This window comes from Mytilus galloprovincialis, chromosome 1, assembly GCF_965363235.1.
Source record: "Mytilus galloprovincialis chromosome 1, xbMytGall1.hap1.1, whole genome shotgun sequence".
In the NCBI taxonomy this organism is placed as follows: domain Eukaryota; kingdom Metazoa; phylum Mollusca; class Bivalvia; order Mytilida; family Mytilidae; genus Mytilus; species Mytilus galloprovincialis.
Window position 1 is genome coordinate 60384493 of NC_134838.1, and position 17881 is coordinate 60402373.

The following is a 17881-nucleotide window of genomic DNA, read 5'->3' on the forward strand; positions in this document are numbered from 1 at the left end:
ATTTTTATAAAAAAGAAAAAAATCATCAAAGTGCTTCTTATGACAATCACAATACTTATTATAAAAAAGAAAAAAATCACCAAAGTGCTTCTTATGACAATCACAATAATTTTTATAAAAAAGAAAAAAATCACCAAAGTGCTTCTTATGACAATCACAATAATTTTTATAAAAAAGAAAAAAATCACCAAAGTGCTTTTTATGACAATCACAATACTTATTATAAAAAAGAAAAAAATCACCAAAGTGCTTCTTATGACAATCACAATAATTTTTATAAAAAAGAAAAAAATCACCAAAGTGCTTCTTATGACAATCACAATAATTTTTATAAAAAAGAAAAAAATCACCAAAGTGCTTCTTATGACAAACACAATAATTTTTATAAAAAAGAAAAAAATCACCAAAGTGCTTCATATGACAAACACAATAATTATTATCAAAGTTATGACGACAATAAACGCAACGGCATAAACCTGAGACTGCTCAAACTAGCCCTTGAAGGTTAGAAATAGAAATTTTAATGTTGCATTGATTCTTCATTTGAATTTTTTTACAAATTTTGTTTACTAGTAATTAATGTAACTGAAAATACTGTTCATTTTATTAATACATGTACTGTTATCATATTTTTTTAATTGACCTAGATATATCTTGATATATACGCACAACAACACACATGTGAAAAAGGATGTATTCCCTTTTTCCTATGCATATACATGTATATCATACTGATTTTTAGCCTTGTATTTATGGTTCTTTTCCAGTAAATCACAACCGAAATTAATGACAGATGGACATATATATGTTCCGGACCATATGAGTATTTGGACCATACGCGTATGGTCATGACCATATGCGTATACTCATATGGTCCAACCATACGCGTATGGTCCCGCCGTACGCGTATGGTCGGACCATATGAGTATAATACTCGTTTGGTTATTAACAGACCGGACCGTATGAGTATTTGGACCATATAGGTATGTTTTTTTTTAAAATTACATTATAAAAGTTTCAATAATACAAAAACTTAATCTAAAAAAACAATGATGGTTACATGACAATGTATTATTTTTATAATTCAAATACTACGTAAAAATTAAATATTGATGCCATAGTTGGTTTACATCGCTAATTACATTCTTGCATGTAGACTTGGGGTGACATTTACTCCCAACCGGTATCATAGTTTTTTTGCATTTGCAAGTCTTGGTTGTGCTCGATCCTTTTCATTTACACCTTTTGTTTGCGAGTGAAAAGCTTGCCTTTTTGTAGCTGCGTACAGTGGTACCGAGGTCTTGGGCCAATCCAATATGTCGACGGTGACATTTCTTTTGTGTTTTTAAGAAGCTTTAGATCTCAAATATCGTAGCATGACTGCAATACACCATACTCACAAGATAACTTGAATAAACTATGTTACTTTCAAGTGACTTTTTGTGTAACAGTTCATTACGAAATTTTTGGAATTTATTTTTTTAAGTCGTCATATTGCCATTCCCTCGTTATAACTAATCGGTAATGACCATCGGTATAAAATGCGTTTATTATAGTTTTGACAAGTAAGTAAAATTAACTTTGTGAAACTTCTTGTTTGTATTTAGCTAATCGTTTTATTATTATATAATAATAAAATTACCTATATGATAGCGTCTTTTTAATGAACGGTCATACCATATGAAGAGTTTAGAAGTATTAAAAGTAAACTGTAACAGAGTGTTAATTACCCCGACCATACGCGTACCGTCGGACCATACGCGTATGGTCGGACCATATGAGTATATACCCATATGGTCATGACCATACGCGTATGGTCCAAATACTCATATGGTCCGGAACATATACACAACTTAATGAATAATTGAAATCAAGATGTTTGCGTTATAACACAAAGGTTATAGCGCAAAGGTTTGAGTTATAGTTCGCAAACATACTAGGAAGAAATATTAAAAAAAAAGTTGTGTGGCGCTAATTCGTTTCCGTAATCAAAATTGACAAAATGAATACACAATATTTAAGAAACTATAACAAAATTTGAAACTGATCCTCCACCACCTCTCAAAAGAGAAAGAAAGCTTAAAAGATAAGAAAGTCCAGACTGCTAGCCGAAAGTTCAGTTTCATAAGTTGAACCGGTTTCGTTTGCTGGTAATTTAATTTGATATTCATTTTAGAAGTTTAATCCTTTAGTTAATATTGCCTTGTAGTTTTAGAGTGTCTGTGAAATATTTGAAAGACGAACTTTCGTACGAAGATTAATCTATATTCATAACTATGAAATTAGTTTAATGATTGTAGATTTGTATAGTATGACAGTCATGATTCCCTTCTTCTTTTATTTATAAAAAGGAATTGTGTAGACTTTTGAATTCCGTTTTATATTCCTAGGGTTTACATGTAATGTAAATGTTTGGCCTTGTTTGCTTCTGGTCAATGTGAACTATATATATAGCAGTTTAACGAAAACTTATTTGAATATTTTACAGTTTAAAACATTGTAGTTCCTTCATCATAAATATTACACAGTAAGGGACGACATCAAAAGACCGATGTAGGATAAAAAAAACTTAAATCAAATAGTTTGGGGGTGGGGGCAGTTAAAATTCTGCAAGTTTTGTATATCTAAAATCGATTTTTACATATATCCCTATTGGTAAATCAATTTTTCCCAAATTAAGTTAAGAGAGGGGGTGGTGGTGGTGGGGTTGTCAGTGAAAAAACTATGTGAATTAAGTTTTTTTATCCTTCATTGAACTTTTGATGTCATCCCTAACTGTAAAAATTGGTATTGAACTAAATTTTCATTTACATCTAGTAAAGCCTGGAGAATTTGATACAAAGTGAATCCCAGTTAACTCCCTTTGCACAGAAAAATCCTACATAGATAGATAATTTGCTGAAATGAATAAGAGCCGATAAAAGTTAAATAACATGTATAATTAAGTCTTACCCTGTACCGGAAACTATGGTCATAAAAAAAAAATTCAGAATAGATTTTGCCATTTGATTAGGGACTTTCGTTTGTGAATTTTTCTCGGAGTTCAGTATTTTTTTTATTTTTTTTTTTATAAAATGTTATTTTTTCCACGGTCTTTTTACAAGTATATGTAACCGACGAAATAGCATGATTTTGCAAATGATGACTTGTTTCAATCACCAAAATATTTATGAGGTAGACATAACTCCTAGACAATTTCAAATGAATTTTTCCAACTGAATGCCTATGAAAGGGATTATTCCATACCCTACCATCTATACATGTATATCACTGGTCTGAACAGTGTCTCAACTTTGTCCGAGATGTCTTTAAAGGTGCTCTGAATTGTTTTAAATTGGTCCGAGATGTTTTGGTCCGATTTGTCTTTGATCCGATTTTTTTCTGATTTTCTCTTGCACTAGAATTATACTTTGTAAATATCTACTGTTCACCTCAGTATCATCATTGAAAATACCAATACATTTAAAAAGGAATAGCTTTAAAGTGTTTTATGTAAAAAAAAAAAAAAAAGGTGACTACACATACCTTGTAAAAGAAAAACTTTGTTTAATAAAATCTTTGATCCTGGAACTGACACCAAAAAGAAGCTGGAATTGTGTTTTGTATTAAGAAAATTATTGTGAAAAGAGCCTGAATATACCAAAGGGATTTTCAAAGGTCTCTCAGCGGTAATATAAGAACAGAAATCGTTTTGGTAAAGAATGAGTTTACTTTAAAATTGAGAATGGAAATGGGGAATGTGCCAAAGAGACAACAACCCGACCATAGAGCAAGTTTAATCCTTTAGTTAATATTGCCTTGTAGTTTTAGAGCGTCTGTGAAATATTTGAAAGACGAACTTTCGTACGAAGATTAATCTATATTCATAACTATGAAATTAGTTTAATGATTGTAGATTTGTATAGTATGACAGTCATGATTCCCTTCTTCTTTTATTTATAAAAAGGAATTGTGTAGACTTTTGAATTCCGTTTTATATTCCTAGGGTTTACATGTAATGTAAATGTTTGGCCTTGTTTGCTTCTGGTCAATGTGAACTATATATATAGCAGTTTAACGAAAACTTATTTGAATATTTTACAGTTTAAAACATTGAAGTTCCTTCATCATAAATATTACACAGTAAGGGACGACATCAAAAGACCGATGTAGGATAAAAAAAACTTAAATCAAATAGTTTGGGGGTGGGGACATTTAAAATTCTGCAAGTTTTGTATATCTAAATTCGATTTTTACATATATCCCTATTGGTAAATCAATTTTTCCCAAATTAAGTTAAGAGAGGGGGTGGTGGTGGTGGGGGGTCAGTGAAAAAACTATGTGAATTAAGTTTTTTATCCTTCATTGAACTTTTGATGTCATCCCTAACTGTAAAAATTGGTATTGAACTAAATTTTCATTTACATCTAGTAAAGCCTGGAGAATTTGATACAAAGTGAATCCCAGTTAACTCCCTTTGCACAGAAAAATCCTACATAGATAGATAATTTGCTGAAATGAATAAGAGCCGATAAAAGTTAAATAAAATGTATAATTAAGTCTTACCCTGTACCGGAAACTATGGTCATAAAAAAAAAAATTCAGAATAGATTTTGCCATTTGATTAGGGACTTTCGCTTGTGAATTTTTCTCGGAGTTCAGTATTTTTTTAATTTTTTTTTTATAAAATGATATTTTTTCCACGGTCTTTTTACAAGTATATGTAACCGACGAAATAGCATGATTTTGCAAATGATGACTTGTTTCAATCACCAAAATATTTATGAGGTAGACATAACTCCTAGACAATTTCAAATGAATTTTTCCAACTGAATGCCTATGAAAGGGATTATTCCATACCCTACTATCTGTTCTAGTTTAAACGAATATTTAACGAAGCCGCAAACCCCTTACTGACTACATTAATATCAAAATAATGACGTGTTGATCAATAAATATAATGTGCAACTTAAAAGAAAACACTGCAATATTAATTCATTTCTAATGAAATGGAACAATAATTACCTCGTTATAAGTTACGTTTGACTAATATTCAAGAGGAGTCAAGAATGATTTTTATATAATCTTATTTGATAAAATATGACTATTTCATTTTATTAAAAAGATTGTTTTGATTGCATTATATCTTAAATATGTTTCACAGACAAACGTGTACTTAAAAGACATTCTAAGTTTTTTTTATAATATTTCAAAGAAATTCGTGGGGACAATACTTTTAAATGTTCGATTTAAATTCAGTTCTATACATGTATATCACTGGTCTGAACACTGTCTCAACTTTGTCCGAAATGTCTTTAAAGGTGCTCTGAATAGTTTTAAATTGGTCCGAGATGTTTTGGTCCGATTTGTCTTTGATCCGATTTTTTTCTGATTTTCTCTTGCACTAGAATTATACTTTGTAAATCTCTACTGTTCACCTCAGTATCATCATTGAAAATATCAATACATTTAAAAAGGAATAGCTTTAAAGTGTTTTATGTAAAAAAAAAAAAAAAGTGACTACACATACCTTGTAAAAGAAAAACTTTGTTTAATAAAATCTTTGATCCTGGAACTGACACCAAAAAAAAGCTGGAATTGTGTTTTGTATTAAGAAAATTATTGTGAAAAGAGCCTGAATATACCAAAGGGATTTTCAAAGGTCTCTCAGCGGTAATATAAGAACAGAAATTGTTTTGGTAAAGAATGAGTTTACTTTAAAATTGAGAATGGAAATGGGGAATGTGCCAAAGAGACAACAACCCGACCATAGAGCAAGTTTAATCCTTTAGTTAATATTGCCTTGTAGTTTTAGAGCGTCTGTGAAATATTTGAAAGACGAACTTTCGTACGAAGATTAATCTATATTCATAACTATGAAATTAGTTTAATGATTGTAGATTTGTATAGTATGACAGTCATGATTCCCTTTGTCCTAGACAATTTCAAATGAATTTTTCCAACTGAATGCCTATGAAAGGGATTATTCCATACCCTACCATCTATACATGTATATCACTGGTCTGAACAGTGTCTCAACTTTGTCCTAGATGTCTTTAAAGGTGCTCTGAATTGTTTTAAATTGGTCCGAGATGTTTTGGTCCGATTTGTCTTTGATCCGATTTTTTTCTGATTTTCTCTTGCACTAGAATTATACTTTGTAAATCTCTACTGTTCACCTCAGTATCATCATTGAAAATACCAATACATTTAAAAAGGAATAGCTTTAAAGTGTTTTATGTAAAAAAAAAAGTGACTACACATACCTTGTAAAAGAAAAACTTTGTTTAATAAAATCTTTGATCCTGGAACTGACACCAAAAAGAAGCTGGAATTGTGTTTTGTATTAAGAAAATTATTGTGAAAAGAGCCTGAATATACCAAAGGGATTTTCAAAGGTCTCTCAGCGGTAATATAAGAACAGAAATTGTTTTGGTAAAGAATGAGTTTACTTTAAAATTGAGAATAGAAATGGGGAATGTGACAAAGAGACAACAACCCGACCATAGAGCAAGTTTAATCCTTTAGTTAATATTGCCTTGTAGTTTTAGAGCGTCTGTGAAATATTTGAAAGAAGAACTTTCGTACGAAGATTAATCTATATTCATAACTATGAAATTAGTTTAATGATTGTAGATTTGTATAATATGACAGTCATGATTCCCTTCTTCTTTTATTTATAAAAAGGAATTGTGTAGACTTTTGAATTCCGTTTTATATTCCTAGGGTTTACATGTAATGTAAGTGTTTGGCCTTGTTTGCTTCTGGTCAATGTGAACTATATATATAGCAGTTTAACGAAAACTTATTTGAATATTTTACAGTTTAAAACATTGAAGTTCTTTCATCATAAATATTACACAGTAAGGGACGACATCAAAAGACCGATGTAGGATAAAAAAAACTTAAATCAAATAGTTTGGGGTGGGGGGAGTTAAAATTCTGCAAGTTTTGTATATCTAAAATCGATTTTTACATATATCCCTATTGGTAAATCAATTTTTCCCAAATTAAGTTAAGAGAGGGGGTGGTGGGGGGGGGGGGGGGGACGGGGGGTCAGTGAAAAAACTATGTGAATTAAGTTTTTTATCCTTCATTGAACTTTTGATGTCATCCCTAACTGTAAAAATTGGTATTGAACTAAATTTTCATTTACATCTAGTAAAGCCTGGAGAATTTGATACAAAGTGAATCCCAGTTAACTCCCTTTGCACAGAAAAATCCTACATAGATAGATAATTTGCTGAAATGAATAAGAGCCGATAAAAGTTAAATAACATGTATAATTAAGTCTTACCCTGTACCGGAAACTGTGGTCATAAAAAAAAAAATTCAGAATAGATTTTGCCATTTGATTAGGGACTTTCGTTTGTGAATTTTTCTCGGAGTTCAGTATTTTTGTGATTTTTTTTTTTATAAAATGATATTTTTTCCACGGTCTTTTTACAAGTATATGTAACCGACGAAATAGCATGATTTTGCAAATGATGACTTGTTTCAATCACCAAAATATTTATGAGGTAGACATAACTCCTAGACAATTTCAAATGAATTTTTCCAACTGAATGCCTATGAAAGGGATTATTCCATACCCTACCATCTATACATGTATATCACTGGTCTGAACAGTGTCTCAACTTTGTCCGAGATGTCTTTAAAGGTGCTCTGAATTGTTTTAAATTGGTCCGAGATGTTTTGGTCCGATTTGTCTTTGATTCGATTTTTTTCTGATTTTCTCTTGCACTGGAATTATAGTTTGTAAATCTCTACTGTTCACCTCAGTATCATCATTGAAAATACCAATACATTTAAAAAGGAATAGCTTTAAAGTGTTTTATGTAAAAAAAAAAGTGACTACACATACCTTGTAAAATAAAAACTTTTGTTTAATAAAATCTTTGATCCTGGAACTGACACCAAAAAGAAGCTGGAATTGTGTTTTGTATTAAGAAAATTATTGTGAAAAGAGCCTGAATATACCAAAGGGATTTTTAAAGGTCTCTCAGCGGTAATATAAGAACAGAAATTGTTTTGGTAAAGAATGAGTTTACTTTAAAATTGAGAATGGAAATGGGGAATGTGCCAAAGAGACAACAACCCGACCATAGAGCAAGTTTAATCCTTTAGTTAATATTGCCTTGTAGTTTTAGAGCGTCTGTGAAATATTTGAAAGACGAACTTTCGTACGAAGATTAATCTATATTCATAACTATGAAATTAGTTTAATGATTGTAGATTTGTATAGTATGACAGTCATGATTCCCTTCTTCTTTTATTTATAAAAAGGAATTGTGTAGACTTTTGAATTCCGTTCTATATTCCTAGAGTTTACATGTAATGTAAATGTTTGGCCTTGTTTGCTTCCGGTCAATGTGAACTATATATATAGCAGTTTAACGAAAACTTATTTGAACATTTTACAGTTTAAAACATTGAAGTTCTTTCATCATAAATATTACACAGTAAGGGACGACATCAAAAGACCGATGTAGGATAAAAAAACTTAAATCAAATAGTTTGGGGTGGGGGGAGTTAAAATTCTGCAAGTTTTGTATATCTAAAATCGATTTTTACATATATCACTATTGGTAAATCAATTTTTCCCAAATTAAGTTAAGAGAGGGGGTGGTGGTGGTGGTGGTGGTTTGGGGGGGGGGGGGGGGGTCAGTGAAAAAACTATGTGAATTAAGTTTTTTATCCTTCATTGAACTTTTGATGTCATCCCTAACTGTAAAAATTGGTATTGAACTAAATTTTCATTTACATCTAGTAAAGCCTGGAGAATTTGATACAAAGTGAATCCCAGTTAACTCCCTTTGTACAGAAAAATCCTACATAGATAGATAATTTGCTGAAATGAATAAGAGCCGATAAAAGTTAAATAACATGTATAATTAAGTCTAACCCTGTACCGGAAACTATGGTCATAAAAAAAAATTGAGAATAGATTTTGCCATTTGATTAGGGACTTTCGTTTGTGAATTTTTCTTGGAGTTCAGTATTTTTGTGATTTTTTTTTTATAAAATGATATTTTTTCCACGGTCTTTTTACAAGTATATGTAACCGACGAAATAGCATGATTTTGCAAATGATGACTTGTTTCAATCACCAAAATATTTATGAGGTAGACATAACTCCTAGACAATTTCAAATGAATTTTTCCAACTGAATGCCTATGAAAGGGATTATTCCATACCCTACCATCTGTTCTAGTTTAAACGAATATTTAAAGAAACCTCAAACCCCTTACTGACTACATTAATATCAAAATAATGACGTGTTGATCAATAAATATAATGTGCAACTTAAAAGAAACACTGCAATATTAATTCATTTCTAATGAAATGGAAACATAATTACCTCGTTATAAGTTACGTTTGACTAATATTCAAGAGGAGTCAAGAATGATTTTTATATTATCTTATTTGATAAAATATAACTATTTTATTTTATTAAAAAGATTGTTTTGATTGCATTATATCTTAAATATGATTCACAGACAAACGTGTACTTAAAAGACATTCTAAGTTTTTTTGATAATATTTCAAAGAAATTCGTGGGGACATTACTTTTAAATGTTCGATTTAAATTCAGTTCTATACATGTATATCACTGGTCTGAACAGTGTCTCAACTTTGTCCGAGATGTCTTTAAAGGTGCTCTGAATTGTTTTAAATTGGTCCGAGATGTTTTGATCCGATTTGTCTTTGATTCAATTTTTTTCTGATTTTCTCTTGCACTAGAATTATACTTTGTAAATCTCTACTGTTCACCTCAGTATCATCATTGAAAATACCAATACATTTAAAAAGGAATAGCTTTCAAGTGTTTTATGTAAAAAAAAAAAAAAAGTGACTACACATACCTTGTAAAAGAAAAACTTTGTTTAATAAAATCTTTGATCCTGGAACTGACACCAAAAAGAAGCTGGAATTGTGTTTTGTATTAAGAAAATTATTGTGAAAAGAGCCTGAATATACCAAAGGGATTTTTAAAGGTCTCTCAGCGGTAATATAAGAACAGAAATTGTTTTGGTAAAGAATGAGTTTACTTTAAAATTGAGAATGGAAATGGGGAATAGACCATAGAGCAGACAACAGCAGAAGGTCACCAACAGGTCTTCAATGCAATGATTTTTTGCTCATTTTTATTTTAAAAATTTGTTTTAACTCATAATCCGCTACATTTATAAATTGATAAAGTGTTTTTAATTCTATTTTGAAAGATAGAAGAACATGTATCTATGCATACTGTTAGAAAGGTTAACCTTAGGTTATATATTGTACAGTTATATTATCACCATTTTGATTTTTATCTGAACTTCCAAAATTGACGCGATGTTTAAACTTTTCAGCTTTGTGAAATTATGCATTGGTGAATACGGCTCCTCCGTCAGTGTTGAGATATAAAATGCTTATCTTGTGCGAGCACAAGTCATCCTTTAATTTTTGTTTTTTTACACACAAAGTCCCTAGTGTGGAGAGTGTATGACTTGCAAATATTTTTAATACACTTTTTAAATTTAGTTCATGCATGAAATATTAAGTGGGGGAATACATTTTTATGTAAAGTAGTAATTTGGTCCAGTTAAAAAAGTAAAGAAATATGTCTGTAGCTGTCAACCTCAGTTATAGATCGCCTCAACATAGAATTTTTAATATTTTGAGTTATAGTTTGGTAGGTTTTCTATAATTTTGATATTATTTGTTTCGTACACTGCACTGTAAAATAAATTTTGAGATAGAGCAGCAAGGCGCGATGTTTTATTATTTGAATTAATTACAGTAGTTTGTATTATTCGTGACAGCAAAAATCCTTTGTTTAACATTTTCATCTGATAAATATAATTCATTCACGAGTTTTTCTTTCACCAATAGGAGTAACGTTCTTGACTGTAAGGTACACCAAAAAAGTTTCTATTTCTTTGTGTTATGTTTACATTTCCTGACGTCAAACACGCGAAGCGATGAATGTGGTTTTTAAATTTAATTGATGTTTTTTGTGCTTCTTTGCTAAATAAATATTTGTTTGTTTTGAGATTGTGAAACAGTGATGACTGCTGTACCCATATTTTGACAATTTTAACTATTATGTCTGTTCACGCATCGACGTAAATATAATGGAATTTGATGCGCCTGTCATACACGTGAAAGGAAAGCGCTATAAAACCAGGTTCAATCCACTATTTTCTACATTAGAAAATGCCTGTACTAAAATGCAAGTGAGGAATATGACAGTTGTTATCCATTTGTTTGATGTGTTTGAGCTTTTAATTTCCATTTGATCATGACTTATATCTAGCAATTGACTTTTAGGGTCGGTTGAAAACAAAACGTTTTACGACAAGAGAGGTGATTTTAGCTTCCAAATAATGACCTTTTCATTTTTAAACCAAGAGTTCCAAATGTTGAAGTTGAAATCATCACTTCGTAAATTTTACGGAAGCCATCATGAGTTGGTTGACGTTATGGAAAATCTGGTATACAAATGATATCGGATATGTTCTTTATGTCGTAACTACAATCCCATTCCCTTTTCAAGAATGTGACCTACCGAATTAGACTATTTACCGGCTTTGCATTAACATGAGCAACACGACAGGTGCTACATGTGGAGTAGGATCTGCGTACCCTTCCGGAGCACCTGAAATCACCCCCAGTTTTTGATGGGGTTCATGTGGTTGTTGTACCCCCATTTGTGTCAGTTTGTTCACGCTTCATTGTCAATATAATTGCATTTTATGCGCCTGTCGTACATGTGAGAGGTTTATCGATATTAAAACACATCCAATCCACCATTTTTTACATTTGAAAATGCTTGTACCAAGTCAGGAATATGATTTTACGTTTTTTCACCTATACACAATATCAATTTTGAGATAATCAATATTTACTCTATTTCTATTGTTCGTTTTGTTAACTTGTTTTAAAATTTGAAAGGAAAAGCTTCATGAGCTACAACAATTTATTGTCCTGTACTGCTTTATTGAATAAATCGTAATTACGATAGGGGCATAAAGACACAACCTTTTAATGTTGTACTCTAATATTTGCCAAACATAATGTTTGTGGAATTTCATTCATTCATACGATGGGGACATCAGACACCTTTGCCTGGTTTAAAAAAAAATTAAAATATTTCGATCAAACCTTTCCTGTTACAAAACTTTAAATTTTTCAAAAAACTAAGTATTTTCTTATCCCATGAATATATTTACTTAGCCGTATTTGGCACAACTTTTTGTGAAATTTAGGGACTGCTCTTCAACTTTGTACTTGTTTGGCTTTGCAACTTATTTGATCTGAGCGTCACTGATGAGTCTTATGTAGAAAAAACGCGCGTCTGGCGTATACAATTATAATCCTGGTACCTTTGATAATTATTTACACCACTGGGTCGATGCCACTTCTGGTGGACGTTTCGTCGCCGAGGGAATCACCAGCCCAGTAGTCAGCACCTCGGTTATTGACATGAATATCAATTATATTATATCTTTTATAAATTTCCTGTTACAAAACTTTCAATTTAAAAAAAAAACTAAGTATTTTCTTATCCCAGGAATAGATTAAATTAGCCGGATGGTTATGTCCCCTTGAAAATGGATGAGTGAGTTATTTTGTGCTCATTGGAAAAGTGTTATAAATTCCTTATATCTAAACTTTCTGGTGCCAATTTTTAAAATATTCTTATGGTATATACTTAATGATGGATATGTGAGTAAATTTCGCAAACTTAATTTCAAAACAATCAAGTATTTGTGATATATATATATATATACATATCTATTTATTGACATCTTGAACGGAGCTCACAAAAATGTCGAAGAAAAACAGACAGTTATCTATACATTTTTTCACCAAGGGACTCAAAGGGATATCCCATGATGTTCATTGTCAGAAATAGGTAAAGTAATTGATATTGAGGATGTGTTATCAATTCAAATGACTGAAAAAGACTGCATAGTAACCCTAAAAAAAACTGAAACTAAAGACAGGCTAGCTGCTCAAGGCATCGCACTTACAGACAGATCTATTAAATTTTATGAAGTAGAGAGTTTAATTACTCATGTAACGATAAAAGACGCACCTTACGAACAAGAAAACTTATATATTTGTACTCAGATGTTTAGATTTGGTAAAGTGGTTCCAATAAAACGATGCGTCATCAAAGGCACAAACATCGAAAATGGGTCTCGGTATATTGATATTCTGGAATGTGATTCAGTGCTTCCAAATAGAACATCTTTTGGTCGTTTTGAAGTAAGACTTTTTGCTGATAACAATCGCACTCCATGTATTTATTGTCATATGACAGGTCATTCTTCATACAGACGTAAGGACAAACCAAGTTTCATGAATCAAAAGAGATGTTACAATTGTTGTGGTATAGGTAGCAAACGCCTGTACTAGTGAAGGATACTGCTCTTACTGTAACGTCAAAGGTCACGCGAGACGAGACTGTGAACAGTACAAACAGGAAACAGAAAAAAAAGGAATTGGGCAATTATGGTCCTGAAATATTAGAGGGAAGACAAGACAATACAAAAAAACATTCACACTGACGAAGGCGACAAAGAATCCATCTCATCAGACAACACGAATTGTGAACGAGAGACAGTGTCTGTTCTCCTTGGAGCATCTAATTGCATTAGGCTCGGACATATCGACGATTTGGTAGTAAACGCTTCAATATCTGGAGAATCCTTCGACAAAATTGAACAAAACATTGATCTAGCTTTTCAAAAAACTGAAAAAAAGATATCGAAAAGGTTGTTATCTGTCTAGGTACAAACGACATAAGTAGAAATAAAAGTGACTCTGATCAAATAAAACTTCTTGTAACAAGCGCTGTCAATCGTGTAAAGTCTAGTTTTCCAGAGGCACAGATAGGTTTTTGTAATATCATACCGCGTAAAGGCAACGGCGCTCAGTTTCAAATAATAAATGAAACAACCAAAAATGTAAATAGTTTCATGAAGAACAATCTGTAGAATTTGTTGATATAAATGATCAATTTTATAAACACGGAGCTGTAATCAGATCGTTGTTTGATAAAAATGACAGTAGCGGGGTACACGTCAGCACAGAAGGCGCACAAAGAATTAACAGTAAACTTTGTGAGTTTCTAAATAGTCCAAATACAAACTTCACCATATCAAACACTCCGATTGATCGAAAACGCAACAGAAGTGACAAAACTACTCCAACATCTTCAGACCGGACATCTAAAGTATCAAGAAAAGAAAAAACAAATTAAAAAAAAAACAAAACAAACAAAAACAAACAAAAACACACAAATGTATCACTGTAAATATTATATCCACTTTTTTAATCATATTTTTCGTATGTATAATTTATTTAGAAATATTTCGTTTGTATGCCTATATATTTACACTGCAAAAAGTGCCAAAATTGCTAAGCTATACCAAACTGTAATGTTATATATGGAGAAGATGAATAAGAATCTGTTTATTAGATCTTTTACGGTTTTTAAACGACGTTTAATAATGTAATATAAGGAGAACATGGATAAGTATATGTTTATTACACCTTATACGGTTTTTAAACGACGCTTAATAATTAAAGGTTTACCTGATTTGTTTACACAAAGGCATACACATAAACGATCCGTTAAGTTTATTTTACCGAATAGACATAATCAGGTTCAAAGCATTCAAGTGAAACATTTAAATGACGAAAGAAAGAAAAAAAAAACTTTTCGAACTTAATATTGCTTTATCAATTGCTTCTATAAACGTAAATGGTTTATGAAACAATAAAAAAACGAGATATGATTTTTAATTGGTTAGTTTTCAAAAAGTTTGATATTATTTGTCTTCAAGAAACACATTGTTCAAAATCTGATATTGATAACTGGGGTAATGACTTGAAAAAAATTGGGGGAGGTGAATCAGTCTGGAATTGCGGAACTTCTGAATCAAGGGGCGTGGGATTCCTTAAATGCAAAAGAATTTTTCCGAAACTGTAACTTTTATTAATCACGATGAAAACGGAAGATGTCAAATGTGTGACATAAAAAAAGATAATGCTGTATATCATATTATTAATGTATATACACCGAGCAACGGTTCCGATAGAAAGACTTTTTAAGAAAATTTGCGTAACTTAAATAAAGTGTATGACGATGATAGCGTTGAACACCACACCGTATTATTAGGAGATTTTAGTTGTACTTAAACAAAAAATAGAAAGAATGCCATCACATCAAACTAATGACGTCGGTACAATCGAATTGAAAAAATCTTTTATTGAGATATGAATTAGATGATGTATTTCCAGATACAAAACGTTATACGTTTCAGAGAGGAAACTCAAAGTCTCGTATGGATTTTATTTTCTGCAGCAAATCTTTGAATAGTAAAATATTTAACACTCGTATATCTCATTTCCCATTTAGTGATCCCGAAATAGTTATATCAAAAATTAAGCTAGATGATATAGAAAGAGGGCCTGGTATATGGATTATGAATTTAAATACAATTAAATCTGAACAGCTTTCAAATGCTTTTAAAATCTTTTGGGAAGGATGGGAAAATAGTAAAGACAAATATAATGATATACAAGAATGGTGGGATATTACCAAAAGTAAAATAAATTTTTTAACAATTGATGTTAGTAAAACACTAAATAGAGTATATAATGACAATCATATTAAAAAACTTGGAAAACAACTTGAAGCATTTTAAAAATTAGTAGAGGAAAAAACAAGTATCACCAATTCTAGAATAACCGAAATTGAAAGCGAAATTAAGGATATCTATACAAATTTGACAGAATCTGCCTAAATTAGGGCAAAAATTAAATGGTCAGGAGAAGGTGAAAAATCTACGAAATATTTTTTTAGTTTAGAAAAGAAAAATGGTCAAAAAAAGTTATGGAATCGTATAAAAACAAAAACGGATGAGTATAAATATGATATAGATTCGATATTAAAAGAACAAGTACAATTTTATTCCACTCTTTTTACTGCTGAAGGGTGGGACAAACATAGCGGTGAAAAGCTTTGCCAATTTATTGAAAATAAGGTAAGTTCGGACGAAAAGGAGATGGTTGATAATAATATAAATATGGAAGAATTAGAAAAAGTGCTCAAAGATCTCAAGACTAACAAATCGCCAGGTGAGGATGGCATTATATCTGAATTTTACATTTTGTATTTGGATATAAAAAAAAAATGATTTTTTTTCACACTCCTTCAAGAAATATTTGATAAAAATGCTTTAAGTAAATCACAACATAAAGGGGTTCTTACGTTATTACATAAGGGTGGTGAAAAGAGAAAATATTAAAAATTGGAGACCTCTTACATTACTTAACACCGATTATAAAATCATAGCAAAACTTCTTGCAATGAGACTGAAAAAAGTCTTACCGAAAATAATACATCCAGATCAAAAAGGATTTGTTAAAGGAAGAAACATTAGTGATGCTAACAGATTAATTCAAGATATAATAGACTATATTGACAACGAAGACGAAGATGGAATAATAATATTTCTTTATCAACAAAAAGCCTTTGATAGAGTTGAATGGGAATGGGTGGATTTTGTATTAGAAAAGTTAAATTTTTGGGGGAAATTTAGACAATGGATCAAAATGTTACTCTATGATGCTATTATTTGTATAAAAACAAATGGACATGTTTCAAAATATTTTTCGATAACACGTTCGGCCAGACAGGGCTGTCCAATAGCACCACTTATATATATTTTGCAATTTTTCCGTTGTGTCGTTTGTTTTCTCCTACTTTTGAGTGTGAATTCACATTACTATAAGACGTGTCACGGTACTTTTCTATCCCAAATTCATGTATTTGGTTTTGATGTTATATTGGTTATTCTCATCGGATGTTGTCTAATGCTTAGTCCGTTGATGTGTGTGTTACATTTTAATGTTGTGTCGTTGTTCCCCTCTAATATTTAATGCGTTTCCCTCAGTTTTAGTTTGTTACCCCGATTTTGTTTTTGTCCATAAATTTATGAGTTTTGAACAGCGGTATACTACTGTTGCCTTTATTTTGCAAGCAGGACCAATGGCATTTGCAATACGAGGTAACAAGGAAATTGAAGGGATTCAAATACCTGGCGAGGGGGCAAAAGTATAGAAACTAAATTATGCATGTTTGCTGATGACACTTAGCTTTTTAATAAAAATGATAAATCAGTAGAAAAATCTTTTGATGTCCTAACGCTATATGAAAAAGCTTCGGGATCTAAAATTAATTTTGATAAAACCAAAGGTTTACTTATAGGATCTCTTAAAAGGAAAAAAACTAAAATTTAATAAAATTAAATGGATTACAGGTAATGTAAAAACCCTCGGAGTAAATCACGGATATGAAATTGATAATGATGCTATATGGCAAAGTATAACAGAAAAGATTAAAAACTGTGTCCACGTTTGGAAAAGCAGGAAACTTTCATTTAGTGGTAAAACCTTAATAGTAAAAAAAAATCATATTGCCCATGTGTAGTTATGAAATTGAAATGCGAGGAATTCTTGAAAAATATTCAAAAGAAATAAATAATATTATTTGGAATTTACATGGGATGGGAAAGTTAACCAAATAGAAAGACAGGTTTGTTGTCTTGACATGACAAAGGGCGGAATGGGCATGATAAGTATAGACTTATTCATTAGAAGTAAGCAAATAAAGTCTCTTTATCGGATTCTCCATGAACCGTTAGAAAGCTGGAATACGATTGGCAAGTATTGGCTTCGACAATTTCACAACAAGTATAATGATCAGTATTTTTCATGTAAATGTTCAAATATTAAAGGACTAAATCTTAAACATATTCCTTTATTTTATCAGAAAATGATTTATACATGGTCTAATTTTCTAAAAATTGGAGAAAATCCCAAAACTAAGAACGAGGTA

At 31.0% G+C, this 17881-nt stretch overlaps 1 long non-coding RNA gene across 1 annotated transcript in view; it reads right to left on the minus strand.

Moving 5' to 3' along the window:
* Window positions 1-17881, minus strand: part of LOC143080343 (uncharacterized) — a 172384-nt gene that overhangs the window by 67249 nt on the left and 87254 nt on the right. The gene's annotated exons all lie outside the window — the stretch shown is intronic.